Genomic DNA, 22,425 nt, shown 5'->3' on the forward strand with positions numbered 1-22,425 from the left:
AGCTATATAAATAAGTTATAAACTTGGATTTTATTGCATTTTTATAAAGCTCTTTGCTGTCAATCTTCCAGAGTTTGTCCTTCAGTCAGTCTTTCACTGTGAGAAGTTTTGCATGCAGACAATCCATGTCACAGCAAAACTTTAAATTATGTTTAAATAAAGCCAAGTAAACTGGTTTCCTGTTTCAGGTGACTGAATTTTGTGAATAATTTTATAACTCTGTTGTTTACATCTTATATTTAAAATAGTTTAAACTTATCTGGCATTATTCCTAATTTGTAAACCTGTGTTCATCATATTCCATATCCATGGGTGGTATCCAATAAACAAAGTCAAAATCTTGCCCTAAGTAGAGAGGTGGCTTTGGCTTTTTCTCCGAATTCTAAAACCTAAATTTGTATAACATTGTAGAAGTAGTTTTTATTTATGGTATATAAACATATTATTCTTCCCTGTACAAACTGTGCTTCTGCAAGCAAATCTGTAACCTGCAGTGAACATAATTAAATTGATGGGATTCATTACAGGAATTGGACTGCCTGGATACAATGCTGTCTAGAACTGAGGACTTTTTTATTCTTTTTACTCAGCAGAAAATAAATATATTTTGCTAATGTTTTACAATATGGGAATTAAAAGATCTAAATTTTTTCATAATCCTTGTTTTGCCTATTGCTTTTCTTATGGGTAAAATATTCTAGTTTGTTATTTAAAGCTATGTTGAAAACTGAGATAATTTATGTCCACACAAACGTCAGGATTATGTATATGAGTTTTAGATATTCACAGTGGGTATGACTTTGATATGAGAATAAAACATGTATCAAATATTTTTCCAATACAAACTGTACAGATTTTTGAAAGACTATTTAATCTTCACAAATGTTATAGGGCCCACTTTTCTCTGCGGCAGATGTTCTCTCTTACTGATATTGATTACAGGAATAAATGCTAATAAACAAGGCATCTTTAGCTAATAATAGCAAAGCTATTATTGATAGTCCTAAGAAAATTGCATTTTTCGTAAAAGAAACCCTCTACTTTGCTCACATTTAGTGCAATGACATTATTTCTAGCATGAGGAAGTTGGAGATGATCCAAAATATAAATACAGGTTACAAATATAAGAATATTTGCATCAACTATACATTTGAAACAAGAAATGCTTTTTGTTTTCTTACAACTGTCACTTTAAAATATATTACATTTATACATTCTTCCCATTCACCAAATGAAATTTCCTTGATGTTTTTTCCTTCAACAGATATTTCTGACTGGTAGCTAAAATACTAATTTCCTCCAGAAAACAGTAAGTGGGTGAGTGTTAGGGACTGGCAGAGATGCATTTTCTTTATGTTTTTCTCACCACAATTGAACTGCACTGGCACGTCATAGGCTTTTCCAAAAACAATGGAAAGAATAGACTCAAGAAGTAGGTGACTGGATAGATGCTGGGGTATGGCGTCAAATCTTTTGCTATATGTGGCATAAAGAAAAAAATGTTACTAATTGGAACACACTGCTCCCCACTTGCAGACATTGTGTGGTTTGAACCGCTTCAGCAGTCATTTTTCTTCCCTACTTAAATGAATCCCATGACTGGTTCTGCAAGTCAGAACCAACAAACCCTGGTAAGGCTGGGCAAGGGAGTTACCCAGTGCCTGCTTGCACTTAGTTGAGGTCTTCATGTTCTCAAACTGAATGTCAGCTCTCATTTCAGTTTGTGAGAAAGCTACATCTATGCCACATTTAACAGCAAGTTATATGCAAGAATGAAGTAAAAGTAATTAGAAGTGAAATTTCAGATAAAGCAGTCTTTTTAGTATAACACTTCAAATATATTTTCCTATACAATATCACAACAGCAAATAATAAAATATGGACTGAAAGCTAACAACTTAGACACAATTATATACTGGAAGCTGTAAATGTTAAATGTTAATTGGGAATGAGAATCAGGGAAGTCAGAATTACAAGTTCAGCTGGAGAATACTTCTAAAACACATACATTAAAAAACAAGATCTAAAGACCTAACAATTCTGAATTTATATGTGAAATAACCACTGCATAGAAAGAAGGACAAGTTTAACACCAGGAACTATCACTTTAAATTTAAAATTTAAATTATTGGTAGTTTCTTAATAGTATTACCTAAAAATATGTTACAGCTTTGGGTCCTCATTTTTACCACAATAGAAATTTGTCTTGTCCTGGCAGGTGAAAGAGGTTGTAGAATAATGCGTCTTTTATGTTTATAATTATTTTTTTTTTTGTCAAATGTAGTAAATATCATTTAACAAACCTGTTAACAAAACTTTGGTTATATCCCAGATACAAATGGAGCTAGGCAGGTTAGTCATCATACATGATTTACATGTAGTTTGGGATCTAATTGTCTTTTTTGCTTTTAAAAGTCTTCCCTTTGAAAATACAGTAACAATGCAGTACACGTGAAAGCGTTCATTACTGACACAAAAAAAAAAAAAATCTGTTGCTATCCTAAATCTCACTTTCCCATTTTTGTGATTATAATGAGAAGAAATGAAAATTCCTGACTGCTAACAGAGGTGGCAATATTTGTAAAAATGGGAACAGCCCTGCTGGGCAAGGGCTGCTATACAGTGTTTCTGTGTACAATAGCAATTCTATAATTTCAGATTATATTACAGAAAACTAGTGCTGTATTTGATAGAGCATTTTCCCATCCTTTTTTCACTAAGGGGGACAAAAGTAGGGTCCAGGATATGTCTCTAAATGTCTACCTCTACTTCTTGCCAAGGGCTGGTGCACTACTGAAATTTAAGAAAAATGTTAAAAGATTTAGACTGCAATTTATGAAACTAACGTATTATTGTATAGAAATTGTATTGCCCAAAGTATTATTATAAAGAAATTGACTTCCTTAATGCAATTTGTTTACTTTTTCTTCGAACATCACAAAAGCGTATTAAAATTTAAATGCACCAAAATGTTTTACAAAATACTTTAAACTATTCTGTTATTTGAGCAAGATTCTGGCAGCACCGATGGAATTTGCTTTATGTACTGCTATGGTTTATACTTTTTCATTGTATAATTTCTTTTATTTCAACTGCAACTCAATAGGATCGCAAAGGAAGGTATGAATAAACATGAATTTGAGATGCTGCAAGTGAGCACAGGAGAGTAAAGATGGTAAATTTTTCCCCTACAAATCAGCTTCTTGCAAGAAGCTTTAAATGTATGATTACCTCCACAGAACTCAAACCAAACCACTGATGTTACTAAAATGAGTAACATGCCTGCGTATGGCCCTTACAGCATCATTCCCTTATAACTTATTTGTACGATAGAAAAGCCAGTACAAAACACTGCACAGAAAGGAGTTTGTTGTTACACTACCTGTGCAGTTCCCACAAAAGCTGCCACGGAAACTTCTCTCAGTGCATGCCAGAGATTTCTACATCGTGAACGCTAAGGAATTTGACTGCGTGATTTTTAAAGAAACCAACAGGATGATCAGTTTTATACAATGATTACATTTTTGCCTGTTGATATTCATCCATTCTTGAAAGGGAATGAAAGCAATATAAAAAGACAGAGTTACACCGAACCAGTAGTGTTTTACTTTTGTCATGCTTGTGAATGCAGATTCCAATTAAAAAGTGATGATGGGTACAGCTTTTGAATCTTATTTTCATTTCCCCTTCCAATTTGTAAAATACAAGATAGAGCACTAAAATAAGGATGAAGAGAGGAGGACAGAGGTGGTAAGGCATCTAAAAGTATATCATAGAATCACAGAATAGTTTAGGTTGGAAGGGACCTTTAAAGACCATCTAGTCCAACCCTCCTGCAGTGAGCAGGGACATCTTCAACTAGATCAGGTCACTCAGAGCACCGTCTAACCTGACCTTGAATGTTTCCAGGGATGGGACATCTACCACCTCTCTGGGCAGCCTGTTCCAGTGTTTCAACACCCTCATAGTAAAAAATTTCTTCCTTATATCTAGTCTAAATATACCTTCTAGTTTAAAATCATTACCCCTTGCCCTACTGCAACAGGCCCTGCTAAAAAGTTTGTCCCCATATTTCTTGTAGGCCCTCTTCTTGTAGTAGAAAGCTGCAATAGGGTCTCGGAGCCCTCTCCTCTGCAGGCTGAGCAACCCTATCTCTCTCAGCCGGTCCTCATAGGAGAGGTGTTCCAGCCCTTGGATCACCTTTGTGGCCCTCCTCTAGACTCGCTCCAACAGGTCCACATCCTTCTTGTGCTGAGAGGTCCAGAGCTGGATGAAGTATGCTAGGTGGGGTCTCACCAGCGCAGGGTAGAGGGGCAGAATCACCTCCCTCGACCTGCTGGCCACGCTGCTTTTGGTGCAGCCCAGGATACAGTTGGCCTTCTGGGCTGTGAGTGCACGCATCAGGTCATGTTGAGCTTTTTGTCCACCAGTACACACAGTTCCTTTTCTGCAGGGCTGCTCTCAGTTCCTTCATCCCTGTATTGGTACAGGGGTTTCCCTGACCCAGGTGCAGGACCCTGCATGCGGCCTTGCTGTATCTCATGAAATTCACACAGGCCCACTTCTCAGGCTTGTCCAGGTCCCTCTGGATGGTATCCCATTCCTCATGCATGTCAACTGCACCACAGTTATATATATTTTATATATAAAATTTATATATTAAATATAAATTTATAGATTTATAACTAAATAGAACCAAGACCATTAATGTCAGTGAGCTCTGCAAAAGAATAAGCATGTGTTTATGTGTCTTTCTTGGTCAGGGAGATTGTTCGCAATGCTCCCTTACACATTATATCCTTTATTGTTCATATTTTAAAGGCCTTTATTTCAACATTCTAAACAAATAAGCCACAAGTTAAATCATTATTCCAGCTGTAGAAATGGAGAAATTGAAATGCCGAAGGTGACTGACTCTGTCGAGTCAATGTTTACTATTAGAAATAGGATTAGATTTCATGTCGTCACTCCAAATCTTGCATCCAGTCTTCTAGCACTGACTACCTACCATACTGTGACACATGTTCGTGTGTTTGGTTTTAGGTAATTAATACCCCGGGAAGAGCACTTGCCTGAATATCAGGCAAGTGACTAAAAATTTCTTAAGGATAACTCAAACATAAAAGACCTAACATTTCATGTCAAAATTCTCATCTTTACTGTTTCTCAGGCATGCTCTGATTCACCTCCACGGAATACTTCATATACTGAGTTTAACTTCACATTTCCATCACACCAACAATTTGCCAAAACAGCGATTTCCCTACACACTGAATATTGCTAGCTCTTAAATCAAATGTGTACTGTCTGCTTCCATCCCTGTTCTCTGTCTCAATTATTATTTTTCTGAAGATAAGAAAATCCCATTTTTACCACTGGAGAGCCAGGCTGCTTAGGTCACAAGATTCTCTTGGCTTAATCCTTGAGTATGAATCATGAACTTTCCCTAATAAGTACTGGCATTCTTCAGATGATCAAGCTAGCTTACTAAGGCTTCCAGAGCTTTCCACATTAATTATCACCATGTTTAAAGTATCAAAAGCAGTAGCTGATTAAGAATTAAGACTACAAGTTGTTTTCTGTTACTTTTCCTTTTTGTCCTCTATTTCTTACTTTACGTGGGTTGATATTGTAAATGGCAATAATACAACTCAAAAGAAAACAAAATATGAAAAAGATATATCAGACTGAAAAATATCTATGTGAAAAACTGGAAACAAATTCAGTTGCTTTCTACACGGCATGGCTCAAAAGTAAGCTATAAACGCCCATGACTGCAGTTCAGAAAAAAGCTTTTTGCTCACATGTAGTATCAGAAAATTGTGAGATAACTAGACTAATAGTAAGCCTCCACTTTGCAAATGACTTATAACCCCTGCAAAATAATACTACACTCTACTGAGAAGTCACAGTAAGTGCTGTGTGATTAAATAAGTGTTCTGTTAAGAAACAAATCAAATTAAGACCCTAAAAAGAAGAAAAACTATTTCCTAACCCTTGGAAGTGGACACAGAATATTCACTCTAGATTCAGAGTACAGAAATCGCTGAGATAAGATTGGACTCTACTAAGTACTTTAAATCTGGAAACATGAAGATCCTGGGCACTTCAAGAAACATTTTATATTCATGCACAAAATTTAGATACTAAATCTAATAACAGTAGAACAAACAAGAACCTATTCAGCTTAGGTACCAAAAAATATTTTTTAATATTTTACCAGGATTAGCACATCTAAATAAAGATCAAGTAAATACCTCAAACAGTATTTTAAGTGTGGCACAGTATGACAGGATAAAAATATATTTAATATTTGGAAAAAATAAGGAGTTTTGTACTTAACTGGCAGTTAATCAACCAATGTGTATATATGGGCCCGTTACATACGTATAACAGGACACACCCAAGACATAGTCAAAAATCACTTGGGAACTTTTGTGAAGACAACAAATATTTTTACAATAGCAGTGATTAAGCCTGAAAATAAAAGCAGAAAGCCCTGAAAGGAAATAAAAAGTGAGTCAAAATCACTAGTGGTTACTCTCATATTTATCATCAGAAGTGAGTCAAAATCACCAGGCGTTACTCTTGTATTTATCATTACCTAAACCATAGTATAAGAATGCAGTCAAGAGGAAAAGAAGAAACAAGATGAAAAGAGCAAATCCAAGACACATCTTTAATATTATTACCAAAGGCAAGAAATTGAAGATTACTACTAGAAGTAGTATTAAATAGAAAATGCTTCTCTGAGCGCTCAAAAGAATTTCTCAAAAAAGAACTAAAACAGAAGTAACATTCTAGTTTATGTTTCTCTGAAATATAAAGATAATTTGAAGTAAAATTCAGACACTGTATTTAGGTATTTGCAAATTTTAAAAATACACAAAAATACCTTAAAGGTTCAGTACAGCCCTTTTTTGAGGCATGATTTAGTGACATACTTGAGCAAGTGAGTAGCTGAACCTGAGTTTTGCTTCGAAGGACTTGCATAATTTAGCACCCAAGTTCAGGAAATGATTTTAAGCAATACCAGCCTGGTTCAGTAAACTATTTGCAGACACAGGGTACCAAGTATTGCATTTAATATTTGCTATGTACTTCATCAGATAAACAGAATCTTTCTCCAGAATTAAGGTGTTTCTGCAGAACGAGTGAAACATTCTCTAGTTCTATTAACTGTTTTTCTAACTGAGCACAGAATACAAAAGTTGTGCAGAAAATCTAGCATAGAGGGGTAGAGATCTATGTCATCCCTGTCATAAAAAAAAAGGGTTTCATATGGGGGTAGTCTTACTCAGACATTATTTGTTAGACATAAGCTCAAGTCACTTAAGTGAGAGCTAGACATGCATAATCAACACTTCTGGAAAAAAACTTCAATGCATTATTTCCAGACTTGGTGAAAAACACTGCAAAGTCTTATAAACACTTCATAACATCATGCAAAATTTAAACTAAAATTTTAGGCTACTGCTGTGATGAGTATGTAGAGGAGAGGTTTAAAGTTTTCCAGAAGCTATACTACTCGATTGTTAACTCTTTTTGTCCTGTTCCTCATTACCTCTGAAAATATTTTATTTTGTTTCATTTTTATGGAAGCGTACAGATGTGCAGAAAGCCTGTTTAACAAGCCATATAAAAAACCCCCAACCTCTAAAGCTCTGCATTCACAAAACACAGCATACTATCTTAACCTAATAAAGTATTGCCCTACTTTCTAATTTGCAGACCTCGAAATAGGAATTTAAATATTTTACTTCAGCAATGGGGCAAAACTACATCCTCAGACAAAAAACTTCGAAAAAGTTATCTTATCTGGGTAATCCTTCCAATCCTAAACTAGAAACTATACAATGAGAAACTGTTACCAGATGTGATAATGTACATGATGTGAATTAGCAATGGGAACCATATTCAATTACTGTTGTACGATGGCATAAGTAAGTGGAAAAGAAGACAGAAAAGAAACTATTTCCAATGTTTTTTTTCCTTTGGATGAAGCTTTCATAGAACAAGAGTTACAAAAAATGAACTAAAACTGTAAGGCCAGAATGCTGGCATCCCATGCTCTTAAGAAGAATCTGTCTGTTTATGGCTTCCATATGCTGTACAAACATAAAAATAACAATGTATCTGAGCAAAAAATACAATATCTTATTTATGAAAAGTAAATTATTGATAAAACTATTTTCAGATAGCATTAAAAGCAAAGATGATATAAATAAAGGTAAGAATATAGCAAAAGTGAGACAATTTTGAATGCTAGACAGGTATACAAATTATTTCATAAAAGTTCTATCCATTACTATTAAGCATGCCAGTCTTTATGACTCATCTTTGCTCAGATAGCTCCATCATGAATCCAGTGCAGACTGTCAATTAAATCTTCATATAATCTATGTATGACTATATTGAAGTATAGAAAATAGCAATCTGAATTGTAAAATTTGGAAAGCTATGCTCTTCTGTCAAGTGTAGATACATACACAGGCCTTACATCTTTTCAGTCAGCAGTTACTTCCATTGTTTGTTTTGCTTAGTCTCTCAAAGGGACAAGGGGAGGAAACCAAAGTATTTTCTCTGAAAAATACTGCTCTTAATATATCATAGCCACTTCCAAGTATTAAATTCAGCTTAGTATATGCAGTGATCAATAGAAATGAACTTTATGGGGCAGGCAGTAAATCAGTAAGGCAATGGCGATTAAACACTAACATAAGTCACAAGTACTGCTTGGTCGGCGTTCTCTGTCTTTCTACCTTAAGGGTTTTCTCTTGCCTGATGTACTAGTAGTTTTACATTATATACCTAACTGATTTTTTTCTTATGCATGCAACACATTTTAACATGTAAGTTCAGCAATGGCAATTATGTAAGTTTAACATTCAACACTTATCCCTTTAAACTGTTTCCTCTCCTTTTAAGCTGTTCATTATCTTCATTTAGCCACCTTATTTATTAACAGATAATGCATATGTCTATGCAGAATTCTTAACCACATCCCACTATTGTTTACAAACTCAAAAAGCAACGGAGTTAATACTTTCTTCATAAAAAAGAATGCAGCATGTTATTTTGATGTACCACTGTGAAAAAAAACTGACAAAGAGGAAATGAAGCAGGGGAACAGAAAAACAAAATAAGAAATGAAATCCAAGTTTCTATTGTAGTGATATAGTGCCAAGAAACTGCTCCAGAGAAACTGATTAACTGCCAGCTTTTCTACCTGTTGCCAAGAAAACACTGCTGTGTTCACTGATCCTGTAATTAAACTGAGTATGTTCTGAAACAACTTCTTCTGAACTGTGCCATCTTCCGTAAAGGGGGAGAGAGCTTAATTCCTACAATACACCAATAGAAAGATGGTTCTTCTCTAAGAAGTAGGTAGAAGGGCAAGCTTGGTTTAATCATGTACACACATTCTTTAAAGAAAAAAATTAACATTTGGAAAGAGAAATCACGTTGCCTACAGACTTTTGGTGGGAAGCACAGAACTATAATTTGCATTGTTCAAAATACTAACATGCAGGGCAAAAAGTCTTAACTGCTATTCTTTAATGTCCTGTAGTACCAGAAGTCTTGCTGACTCCTGTTATTTTCTTTATCAGAATTTAAATGTGAGTTCTTAATTCCAGTGTGTTGTAGTATTTTCTTGCTAGGACTTTTAATATTTAAGTTATTACAATTGCCCATGCTAGTCAAGATATTCATATCCACGTATGTCAATAAAACAGACCACACCAGTATATTCCTCCCACATTTTATCTTGTTCAACTCAAACTTGTTTAACCAAGATTTTGTAAAGGCTGACTATATTCTCTTCACCTCCACTATAGTCCTCTGGTATTTTCTTGTAAATTGATGGGTTAATGAAATGTTGGCTTTACTTAGTTGCATCATTCTTTGCTATGTGGCTGGCTGTGCTAGATGGGGCAGTAGCTCTCTCAGACGCTAGTCCTTACGGTCCTTATTGTATCAAAAAAAGGTCTGGATCACCTAATAAAAGTGTGAGAAACTCCTTGCTTCCAAGATGGTTTCCAATATTCAGCAGAGGAAATTTGGAGTCCCAATGGAGGACACCTGAGTTTCCCCATAACTCAATAGCTCCCTCACTCTTTCTGTATGCATCCTAAGTACATTCCTACCAAACCATTCAAAGTAAAAACATCACTGCAAAGTCTTACTACTATGATCTCCATTCAGCTCATCCTTAGAGTCAGAGCTCACCAAATCAATGCAGATGAACTTCCTTCAAAAGGTTGTTCACATCACTGGACATTTTGCCACACTTGACTCGAGCTATGCTGTTTAAGCCATCTTCCCATAGACTTTAAGCCAATTTAGTGAACTTTAAAGATACAATGTTTATGAAACTAAGAGCTACTGTAAGTAACAGTGGTTTTAGTGCAATTTTTGTAGTATGAGGAGGAATTTAATCTGTTTCTGTACCTAAGTGATAAAATATTAAACATTTTTTTTGTTTTCTCAGTAGTTTCTTCAGTCTTTATCTTATTACCTATAATTAAGAAACCAAACATTTTCTTTGGTATGAAGAAGTCCAGAAAATACCACTAAAAATGCCTGCCTGCAAACTAAACTCATTCTCTAATTGTTTTGCTGTAATTTACTAAAATTACCTCTTTTACACCACCACTAGACTATTTCTACAAAGAAGCCATGGAAAAAAATAAACAGATTCCAGAGTATAATATTAATGACCTATTAAGCTCCACTATTTTCAGTTTTACTCCTCAGGAAAATGGAAATCAGCAATCAAAAAAAAAAGTAATTCAGAGTGCAATACATAACTGAGACAGTGATACATAATATAAGACAAAGAGTTCTAGAAAATAAACATAGCTTCACAGACAAGAATAATATTCATTGCTGTTAATATCTCAACAGAGACTGAAGACTGACCGTTAGTAAGGAAGTCCTGAGAAAGCTGGTTGAGGAGAGCGCTTGGTTGCCAGACTCGGGGGGCGGAGGGGAGAAGAAGGAAATAAAAAAAAGAAAAAATTACAGACAGTCCCCAAAGATGTCAAGTCAGCACCTTTCACGTGCTAGCTGGTATAAATTTTGAGCTAGTCTGTTCATTGCTTATGAGCAAGCCTCTCTTCAAGTCGATGAAGCAAAACATACTCTGTGAAGCACGACACTTTCAATTGTACCCAAAACTGACCTTATAGACTAACAGTCTCTCTGCTGGAGACCTAAACAAACACAGTTTTTCACTCTTGTGCTCACCAGAGGTTTATCTGATGGCACAGAATAGCCAGGGCTGAGAATGCTCACTATGCATTTTAGTTCACTCATTGCTATACCTCTGGGACAGAGAGGAACTTGAGGGGAAATGGAGCTGTTGCATTGGTTTGGAACTAAGATGAGAAGTCTTTTGTGCCAGAGGTATTCTATACCTGCCAATAGTGTCTGTAACTGAGATAGCATGCGCTTCAGCCACTGACTGACTCCAAGCCAGAAATGAGAGCTACTTCCAGAGAGAACCCAGACCTAGGAGAGCCGAACCCTGGAAAGTTACTTACTCTGAAAGTAACTTTCTGATGATGATTCAAGACCTTAAGATGACTACACTCAAAATTTACGTACCAGTACCTAAAGTTACATGGGACCAGATATGGTCTGTGATTCACTAAATTAAGCTGTGTTAACAGAAGAATACTTCCTCATTAGTGTTATGGAAGTGTTTTTCAACTTTTCATACAGATTTTTTTGTTCTCACATGAAAGAAGTGTTTGGAGTTGAGGACTCTAGAAGACTTGATCTGTGTTGTCCTCAGTATGTTTTCCTTTGATCCTCTTCCCCATGTAAAGCAATAGCAGCTGTCAGAATGTGCAGGTTTAGGGCTGACAGATTCACTGTGGAGTGAATAGCTGAGCATACCTGGCACCCACACTCTACTTCATTTGGAGGTGGTGAGTTGCTTTGTTTTTCTTGTTTTGGCTTTTTTAGTTGACAAGTAACAGATCAGAGAGATTCACCACAGAGAGACAGACCCTGCTACTAATCTACCTCCAAAACAAACTCAGAAGCTGAGCCAGGCCACTCTTCCTTCCCTGACTTGAATTTGTCCTGCTCTCTATTGCTGATGATATCAGCGATATCCGCTGATATCAGTGGACATGAATATGCCCAGGTGGCACGTTAATGATCACTGCTTCCATTCCTGGCACCAACTAATTAATTCTTGAACTTCTAAGCCAAGCTTTGCTTTTTCGACAGTTTGTTTAGCAGAGAATGAACAGTTAGCTGTTGGTGCTGATTCATTCTTCATCACCTGTTATTTCTCAAGCTGTCAGCAGTGACTCCAAATGCAGCTCTTGAGGTTTTCACTGCTGAGCAGTCCCACTTGCTATGGACCAAGTAGCAAAAAATTATCCATACTGTTATGCCTCATTACCTAATCAACCACTTTTTTGTGTCCCATATTGACCTTTGTTAGTAGAAAATATTAATGGGACAACTCCCAGGATGAACGCCCCAATAAGTAATTGTTGTGAACCTGCCCTTTGTGGACACCCCGAGATTACGATTCTGTAAACTTCTTTGGTGGCAGTGTGCCTTAGGTGTCCCCAAGATCTCCACAGAGTCTTTCCTGACTTCTGTTTGTGGGCTTTATCTTTTGTTTGGCTGTGAGCTTTTATAGTGTTATTTTTCAGGTGGATGAGTGCCCCGATTCAGCCCCATACTAGCCCACAGATAGTTATGCAAGCACAACACAGCAAAAGGGGTAGCATGAGAGTCAGGATGAACAGGAGGAGTGGAAAACAGGGACCCTCTATGCTGTTTGTCCAGCACAGTTGCTGTGTGCGTCATCATGGCCTGAATTTAGTGAAGTACTCAAATACTCCGTAGCAAGAGATGGAAACCACATTTTGTAAAATCATATAAGTTTTTAAAAATGTGCTTCATAGGAGACTTAATTTGCAGGTATAAGGAAACCAAGCCACAGATTTTTAAAAAGATGACTGGTGTGGAGCTGCCTAATTCAAAAGACTTTAGCCATTCTGAAAGACTAACAGGAACGTGCAAACAAACAGCAAAGCTGCTTAAAGGGCTATGGCAGAACTCCCACTTTTCCTTTTTTGTAACAGTATGATATAGTCCATTTCCAGTGCCTTATAACATTCAGATAATTTTCTGTATAACCCTTGTGTTTGAATTATTTATACTTAAACATTTAAGTTTTTGTTTTTCCCTACTAAATTGTATGTTATATTTTTCAGACTATTTATTGAATTTGTAAAGACTATTCTAATGTCTAATCCTGTCTGGGAGCTCCTCTCAATCTTGTGAAACTTTAATAATTGTATTCTAACATCTAATTCCAGCATCCAAGACACCAAAAAAAGAAAAATAAAGTACAAGATTTTAGACACCTCTGTAAAGCCTCACCAAGATGATGATAATTTTTGAGTACTTTTCAACTGTCACTAAATCTACAGCAAGGGTAACACAAAAATCTATGCGTAAATTTTGAGCTGCTAAAAGAAAGGCCAGAAGATAGGTTCAGGGATATTTTGTTCAAAGAAGACACTGTTCTGTAAATACTGTGTTTTCAGTAGCCCTTGCAGTTGCCATCAGGAGAGCTACTAAAACTGGCTAGCAGGAGAGCTTAGCCTCTTTGGGCTATTGCTTGTTACAGCCTTCTCATCCTATATTTCTGTCTTTTTTCTTCTGCCTGCCCTAACAACAGGAAACACAGCACATTGGTAGGGATATATACGAGAAACCACTGTCTTTCATAGGGGTGACAGGTTGCCAGTAAGAAGCATCTTAGATACGACATCTTCCAACTTGTGCCAGGTTCTTTATCACAGTATTTGGAGGGGGCAGTTCAGTCTGGCATACAGCCCTTCATGTTGCCAGTATATGACCTAGATTGTACTTCCCTAGATAGTTTATTAGAATGCCATTTGAGACATTTTCAAAAGCCTCATTAAAATATACAACTCCTACTGCCCCTCCTTCCTTCACAAGAGCCACTACCCTGTCGTAGAGGGAAACCAGACTTGCTTAACACGGTTCATTGTTCACAAATCCATCCTGTTACTCACCTCCTACTTATCTTCTGGATTACTGCAAATTATTTTTATTAGGTTATTCATCACTTTTTAGTTTTAATACTTAGTAAAAAAGAAGTGAGTTTTGATTCATGAATAAAAGTAATATTTTCAGTTAAGTTACAGGAAAATTCACCTGTTCTTTGTGGTTTGCAAACGTAAAAGATATCTACTTTCATCAAGTGCTTTTAAAATGGATTTCTCTCTTCATTTTTCTTCCTGATCTTATATTTTCTTTAACATGCATTAGTACCCTTAGAGCTCCATCAAATGAATTTCTGTAGCAGCTTTGCATTCCATTTTCTCCTTCCTTTTTGACCATCATCCACGACAATTTCTTTTATCCTATTACTAACCATTTTTAAATCCTCCATTTTACTAACAAGTATGTTAAGGGCATTATTATTAAAAATTTGCTGTTGATATCGCTAATCTTCAAAATGGTTAAGAAAAAAAGAATATACTATCAGAGCGTGTCTAAAATCCAGTGCAATAATACTGTCATGTGGTTTGTGAAAACTGTTCTTTCTATTCCAGTGGATAGAAGCAAAACCTTTACTGCGACATACGCCTTTAAAAAAAAAAAAAAGAAAAAAGAAGAAAAAAAACCCAAACAAGTAGTAAAACCCTGAGCTCCTGTTTCTAAGGTATGTTTTGATAACTCAAAAATATGTGGACTTCAGACAAGCTTTGCAACAGGTGAAATTGTCTTTGAGACTGAAGGCCACACCAAGCTTTTTTACCATGCTAGAAATATTAAATCATCTTTCTGTGAGCCAGGTTGCATACTAGCCATCGTTTTATTAGTCTTATGGGTCAAAATTAATTGCTTGTTGCAGAGAGTTTTGGATTTCTTTTTAACTTCAATCCACAAGCTATTGAGACTAGAAGTGGTTTTTCTCTATGGATATTTATTTTATGTATTAGCACATACACTGTTTAGAATATAACAGTAAGAAGTGGTTTTTATATACTCAACTCAAAAGCAATAGTTTATAAGAAAAGATTTGACACATAGTATATACGTTAGTTCAGCTGCTTACTTAACCACATTGATTGTGAAATGCTGAACTCAAACCCGCTCACACAGGATTTGTTTTAATTTATCTCTGTTGGAAGAAATAAAACATATAATTTAAGCCAAATTCCAATGCTTTGCTCTGAGTTTTACTAGTGCATGCCATCTAAAATGTACTAATAATGCCAAAAAATAAAACACTGAATGTTCCTCTATTTATTCTCCACGTATCATTTTCTTATTTTTGTAATCAGGCTCTAAAGTGATAGTAATTGAAATAATCCAAAACAGAAGTTTTTGAAAGCTATCCGTTAGTGCAGACCTTGCTACCTTTGTGGTGGGGGGTTTCTTTGTACCTACTTGAAAAAAAATGTCTTGTCATGACTCTTTTTTTTGGGGGTTTTTATGCCTCACCTACAACTCCCTTCTTACTAAAGATTCAGATAGAAAACTCTGTTCTTCTGCCTAGATCTCCTGTTAAATATGACAAACTCATTTCATCTGTTTAGAAAGTTGAATATGCTTCAATTATGAGAAAGTAATATTGGCACACATTTTTTTTGGATCTGAATTATAAGGGATTAACTATTACATTTATAAAGATTTCTGGATTATTACAGTATATACTTCTTTGCTCAATGGATTTATATGACAATTTACTATGTAAATCTGTAGGCTCATTCAATTACATTTTTAGAGTGAATTACAGAAACAAGTATGTGGAATTCTTTCTGGACAGTGCAAAAGAAAAGGTCTTTCTTTTTTTTAGTTGCTACCACATACATATATTTCACATAAGCTTTCTAAAGAGGACTGCCTTCATAAAATAGTTATTGGACGATTTTCTCAATGCTTTCTATCAGCGTATGAAAACAAGGCAAAAGAAGCAGGACCATTTCTATCATGATTCAGGTGGGATTAATTTTCTGTGGATATGCAAAAAAAAGTTGTTCATCTAAATCTACATGCTCTGTGCAGCCTGGGGAAAGAGACAGAAGGCAATCAAAATGGACTTCTGGAAGTGCCTACTTCCTGAAGGGGAAAAAAATTCCCTGTTACCTGGGGACTGACTCTTGAGGGACTCTAACTAACTGAGACTGAACAGCCAATATCTAAAAAAGGTGGAGTAAGAACATTACGACAGAAGAGATTAAAACTTTCTCTGAGCTGATCAGAACAACAGGCTCTGGTCACAGAAATCATCAGGGAACTGGTCCATCAGGTATGGATGTTTGAATACACACAGTTTATACCTCCAAAATGTTTTGGGTTTGTTTTTGTTTTGTTTTGTTTTGTTTTCAATTGGCAAATCCCTGAAACCAGTCCTGCTACAGACAGCTGTGGACCAAAAGAAAGCCTACAGAGAGTAGGCCAATTTGTATTACATGGCATATCATGCAGCGTTGGAGACTATCATGGCAACAACATTACTACTACAGAAAAGCTTGTCCTAGCAGACAACGTTCAGAGTAACAGAGATGGGGAACGGCCATGCTGAGTGTTAATTGCCTATACGCTGAACATAAGAAAGAGCAGGAGACAAGTATGCCTACTATAGGTGTTGCAACAGTAAAAAGTCTTCAGCCTGTGCAATACAGCACATGTATCTGTTACCAAACCTTGAAGATAGAAGCCTATTTTACTGATTTATGCTACCATGTCAGACAACAAATTGAAAAGGCTGAGGCAGATGCTCGTTCTGTTCTGCTATTTGATTAACAGCCCAGGGCAGATAAACAGGCCTGGGGCAGAAAAGTAGGGATAGTAATCTCAAACAGCCATTACAAGATTTACCTCATTGTATTTAGCATAGCATTTATTTCAAAGTAGCCTGAATATGTCAAGGGACATAAAAACTGAGATTATATTGTACTTCAGTCCTGGAAGTCTTCTGAAGTCAAATGCTTCACTTCCTCCTGAACTATGTGGGTTAGTTTAGACAATACAATTATCTGACTAAGAACAGGATAAGCTATAGGGCACAGATCAGCTTGTGTAGCAGCTCATGTTTCTGAAATTTGGTAGTGCCAAGAAAGTGCCTGGGAATCACCTTGCTGAATTCATAAAGGGGTAAAACTCTTCCTGCTGCTCTGAGAGATCAAGACAGAAAAGTGTAAAAAATCATCCTTTTATACACAAACACTAGTTTGCCAAACATGTAAGGTAACAAGAGCATACAGGGATTCACAATGGCTCCAGGACTTTTTGGATTATTGGAAGTAACTTTCAGCTCTGATTTTCTGAGCAGCAAGTCAGTTTTTCTCAGTAAGCATTTCTGATTAGAATCCTGGGTTTATTTTATTTTTTTTACTTTTTTGACCTTTCCTATCTGGGACAACATATTTGTATTTTGTGAGCTTCCAAGGATAAAGCTTTTATTTCTTTCTCTCTCCCAATTCTTGTGTGAGTAGGACAAATTCTTTGGGAATGAATAGAAGCTATGTGGCCTATAAAACTTGCCCTTTTTTGGTTCTGTCTTTCTCACATGATGTCATGCAGTTATTTTTCTGAATGACTTCAATGTGTTTGCCTCAACAAGTCTGCTATTTTATTATTATTATACTTTTCATCTTTTTAAAAGGGAAGTTCCACCCTTTCATTAAAAAAACAAAAAAAGCAAAAAAAACAACCAAACAAAAAAACCCAACCAAAACAAACCACATTTTTCATTTCTCTTTTCCCTTTCGGTTTTTCATAATATCTAGGAGTTGCATTATAAGGAATATATAAGATGATAAGCGCTACATGTGTTCTGTAAAAATCAATTAAGTCTTCTGCTACAACTTCTGTATTGAGAATCTCTGATAATACCAAGCTGATTGTAAATAATTAGCCGGCATCTTATACAAATTTAGTCTTAAAGTTTTTCAATCTGTTATTGTCTCTATCTCTCTACTCCATTATACTATTTCATTGTTATGAAAGTATGATTATAGTTGATACAATAAAATTAGTAAGAAGTAAAGAAAGATTCCCTAAAAAAAAAAATTATTTCCTAAAAGGAAGGATTCTAAAGAAAGGGAATTCTAGAAGAATTCTAAAGATTTTTCTAAAATAAAGATTTCTGTAGTAACTGGAAATACAGAAACACAGCAGACAATTCCCTCTCTCATCTGGCTTCAGAAGTGAAGGGGACAAATTCCAGATTGCTAAAATGGCATTTTGGATTGCTAAAATGGAGTTTAGCAATCTGGAGTTTGGAACAGCACTGTGAGATAGCAAACCTGAATCCGATAAGAATTCATGACACTGACTACCTTTCCTGCCTAGCTTCTTGGTAAAATAAATTTCTATAATCTGGTTGTTGGCTTCTCAGTGCTAAAATAACTGCAAAGTATTTCCTGAGAAGCTTGAGGAAAAACACTATGCTTCTATCATAGCACTTTTTCTCTACTAGTGAGAAATTATAATAGTACTTTGTTCCTTGAGAATATATTGAATTTAAATGACTACTGTGTACACAGTCTGCTACTTTATGGTGGATACAGTCAGAAAAAACCCAGCAAGGTGTCACAGAATCTATGCTAGTAGCAGTTCTGAACTACTTCCTTTCCAGAGCAAGTGCTCCATTTATATGGGATGGTTATTCTTCAAGAGGAAACAACATATATGTAGGTGACTTAGGACAACTCACATGGCTACAGACTACAATACTGTGGAAAAGAGCTCGACTGGAACAAATACCAAGATGACTCTACAAATCTGTCCCTAATATCTCTGATGTACTTTGTAACATTGCTTTAAAGATGGCGTGTGTTTTTTATATAATGCTTAAAATCCTTACAAATATTCTGTTGCTGTTGGCTTATTTTTCCTTTATCCACACTTGACATACCACAGCTGTTCAAAGGTTCATTTTTAATCTTGAAATTATTTTCATATTTTAAAAATAAATTCAAAACCACATATATTCACCCAACTTTTTGATGTTTCTCACTTTCTGAAAACCCTATGCAACTAAAATATATCCAGTATGAGTTTTAATCCATTTTGACGTCGAAGATATGTTCTTCTACACATTTGATTACTGATGAAATTATACACTTTTGCAAGGTCTCTTAACTAGCTTTTAAATGTCAACAATTTAAAATAAAATAATCTGAATTAAACAAATCAAGCACTCTACAAAATCCTGACTAAGATTCAGAAGTTTTAAACAAGACAATTCTTTTTACATATTCTGAAATCACATGTACAAAATAATGCCCCTCTGTTGGGACCTCTGCTTTCTGAAATTCTTTGTTTACCTCTGCACTGGTAATTAGACATAAGAAACAAAATCTTTGCACTTCTTTCGTGTTCTTCAATACCTGTCTAGGAAAAGCCTAGGAAAAATCTGCATTAGAAAGGCATAGAGGAAAGCTGCCAAAGATTCTGACTAGGCAAAGAAAGGACCCAGAAAAACTAGTTGCACAAATATTTGCGCTATGGGAATGTAGTAAGTGATTCAATCTCTCTGGTTATCAAGATAAATTATGTTGTAACTGCCATTTCTCTCATTCTCTAAGTTCTCAATGAAATTCAGCCAGCTGGTTAAAATCAAACCTTTTCCATCAAAGTTTCTCAGCCTGTGGTCTGCAAGAATCAGAAACTGCTCTATGAGATAAGTGCAATGTTTTTTTGTTTTAATTCATGCACTTTCATTCCCACTCATGCAAAAAAAAACCCACCCCATTCTGCAAGAGACCATTCTGCAAGAGAAAACATAAGTAATGGAATCCAACATTTACACTATTTTTATTCATTTGTAAGTCAATGCTTTATGGCAGCAGTGCATGGTATTGTCTATGTATTTCTTTTTCCACTAAATTGAGAAATTTTGCTTTATATTTTCTGCATATTTAAAATACAACTGTCTCCCCCACTACCATACATTACCATTAACATACAAAAAACTGCATCTTATTGGAATATATATCAAGCTGTTCAAATATTTATGTTGTGGAGTAAGGGGGCCATGGAATAATTACTTACTAAATGGAACATTAAAAAAAACAAAAGCACAGAAACCCCTGCACCCTTTAATTTCCTTCTCTTTAATTATATTTTTCTAATACATTGACCATACAAATCAACTGATATAAGTGACAAGCTGTAAATTTCTTTTTAAGTAATGTGTTATGTATTAGTAATTTCATATTTTAAATTTATAAATCATCTTATTATTTTCAGGAAATATATTGCTTCTGAAGAGATGTCTTAACCAAAATATTTATGCAAGACATTAAAAAGAAAAGTGGCAAATTGGAGCTGATACCTTTCCTTAGTCTTGTGTAATTTCCAGAATCGCTGACTCTGATGATTATCCATCTTTCTTAAGTCTAAGAAATTCAAAATGTTAAGCATTCTCAACTACGGTCTTTCATGGGAATTAGAAATTGCATTACGTACCGCAGCAGAACAGTAGCCATTTTGCAGAATCTCACTTTTATATGGACGCTAAAATGGAAAAAAATGTGAAACAATAATGAGAATCCTATCCCACATAATTAAAACTCTTGAAATTTCATAGCAGAGAAGAAAGCGAGATGTTGCCTTCCTTACTACACTTCATGGTACAGGGGAGCATCAAGAGAATTGGAAGCATGAAAGCCTATATTAATTTCTGTGATTTTGAAGAATATTATGAGGATTATAAAATATAAGACCTATTGATTTAATACATTTCAAATACAGAAAACAAACACAAACAAGACGATCAATAGTTTCAAAAATAGATGTAATGAAATACAGCTATCTGAGAAGCACAGGGTGCAGCAGGACAACAGAATACAGACCAGCTCAACAGCTCCCCTGGAAGAGCTTCCAGAAGAGCAGGATGTAAGATCCTAAGGTTATTAGTAGCTCTGTAACATTTTCAACTTTTCCTCACCCACAAGGAAAAGGAGAAGTTAGTGTTTCCAACACTACCATGCTGCAGTGAATTAATCTCTCTACCACAGTTTCCATCTGCCTCTTTCTGGAGTTAATGTTCCTTCTGAGTTCTATTTCTGCTAATTGAAGAGGGTGCACCAGCCTAAAGTGAGCTTTGGTATAGCATGTTAATTATAATGGTTTTTATTTGCTGCATATGAACATGGTTCAGTGATGGAATCCATATTCTTTGGAGAATTCACAAGTAAATGCTTCAAGTATGTGTTACAAATCAGTCCACAGATGTTCCCTTTGCTGTAAAGATAGCATCTTCTCTCAAGATGTTAGCTTCTGATTGCAATACCACTGCCACAAAACCCAGTTGGTTAACAGTAATGTTTGTCCCAAATTATTTCATATCATCACACATACTTAATAATGCACTCATGGAGAAAATGAAGAAGGGGTAGACATGCCCAGCAATCTGAAGTGAAATACAAGGCAACAGGAAACAGAGAAGGAGACAAAAAGCAATGAAAGACTGAATATTTAATATATTTAAAAAATTACAGGGGGTGAGGGTTGGGGGTGGAGGGAAGCAATCCATTCAAAAAGAATAGTATACAAAAGCCCTTCTCAATCCAACCTGCAAGACCACCCATTAATTGTCAACAGGTAAATACTACTAATATATTCCTGAAAGTACAAAGGTTTGGAAAAATCAAAGGTATCATCCTGCAGATTGTGGATGAAACTGTTAAACATGAAACTATAAGTCAGTTTATGCATCTTTTATGCATCTGTAAAATGAATGGTCAGGTTATTCCACAGCTTATTTGTTAAAAACAACCTTTAAAATTAATGCTCACATTTTAAGACATGTATGAGAAATTGAAAACAAATGCAGCAAGACCGCTACAATTTAATGTTTAAAATGAAAAGTGTAATGAAATTTGCTTCCTTCTTCCTACTGACAAAGACAACTAATCTCCAGGGTTCTGGACCATGTGGATTTCATATGAAATGACAAACTGGATTCAATTTAAATCCAACAAAAGCTAAGCAGGATTCTTTTCAAATAATGTCTTGTAGGAGAAAAGGCAAACAATTGATCTCATTCAGGTAAGAAACACAGAAAACTACACAGTAATCAGTGCATGCCAAGAAACAAATAAAAAGCAACTAGCTTTGGACAAGCATAATCAACTTACTGGTTTTCAGAAGAACCAGCCTAGAATCTTATTCACTGAAATCAACAGCAAAGTTGTATTAACTTTGCTTAGAGCAGAATATCAAAGCCAGATTCTGTTCTGAGGCAGAAATGTACCAACAGAAAGTTATATTTCTATTGAGGTAAACAGAAGATAAGAGAAAAAGGTGGTATTTAGATCCAGGCTGAAGGCAAGGCAAAACTTCAGACAAAAGTTTGGCTACAGCTATTATGAGAACTGGAAAGAAGACGTGCCAGGG

At 35.6% G+C, this 22,425-nt stretch overlaps 1 long non-coding RNA gene across 1 annotated transcript in view; it reads left to right on the forward strand.

Moving 5' to 3' along the window:
• Window positions 1-21,530, forward strand: part of LOC142062614 (uncharacterized) — a 46,528-nt gene extending 24,998 nt beyond the window's left edge. Inside the window, exons 3-4 of the long non-coding RNA XR_012662511.1 lie at window positions 1-14,731; window positions 18,661-21,530. The exon at window positions 1-14,731 is cut by the window's left edge and continues 20,613 nt beyond it. This is a non-coding gene — a long non-coding RNA (uncharacterized LOC142062614). The remainder of the gene's footprint in view (window positions 14,732-18,660) is intronic.
• Window positions 21,531-22,425: the final 895 nt, after the last annotated feature.

The sequence above is a fragment of the Phalacrocorax aristotelis genome, chromosome 10 (genome assembly GCF_949628215.1).
Source record: "Phalacrocorax aristotelis chromosome 10, bGulAri2.1, whole genome shotgun sequence".
NCBI classification, from domain to species: Eukaryota; Metazoa; Chordata; class Aves; order Suliformes; family Phalacrocoracidae; genus Phalacrocorax; species Phalacrocorax aristotelis.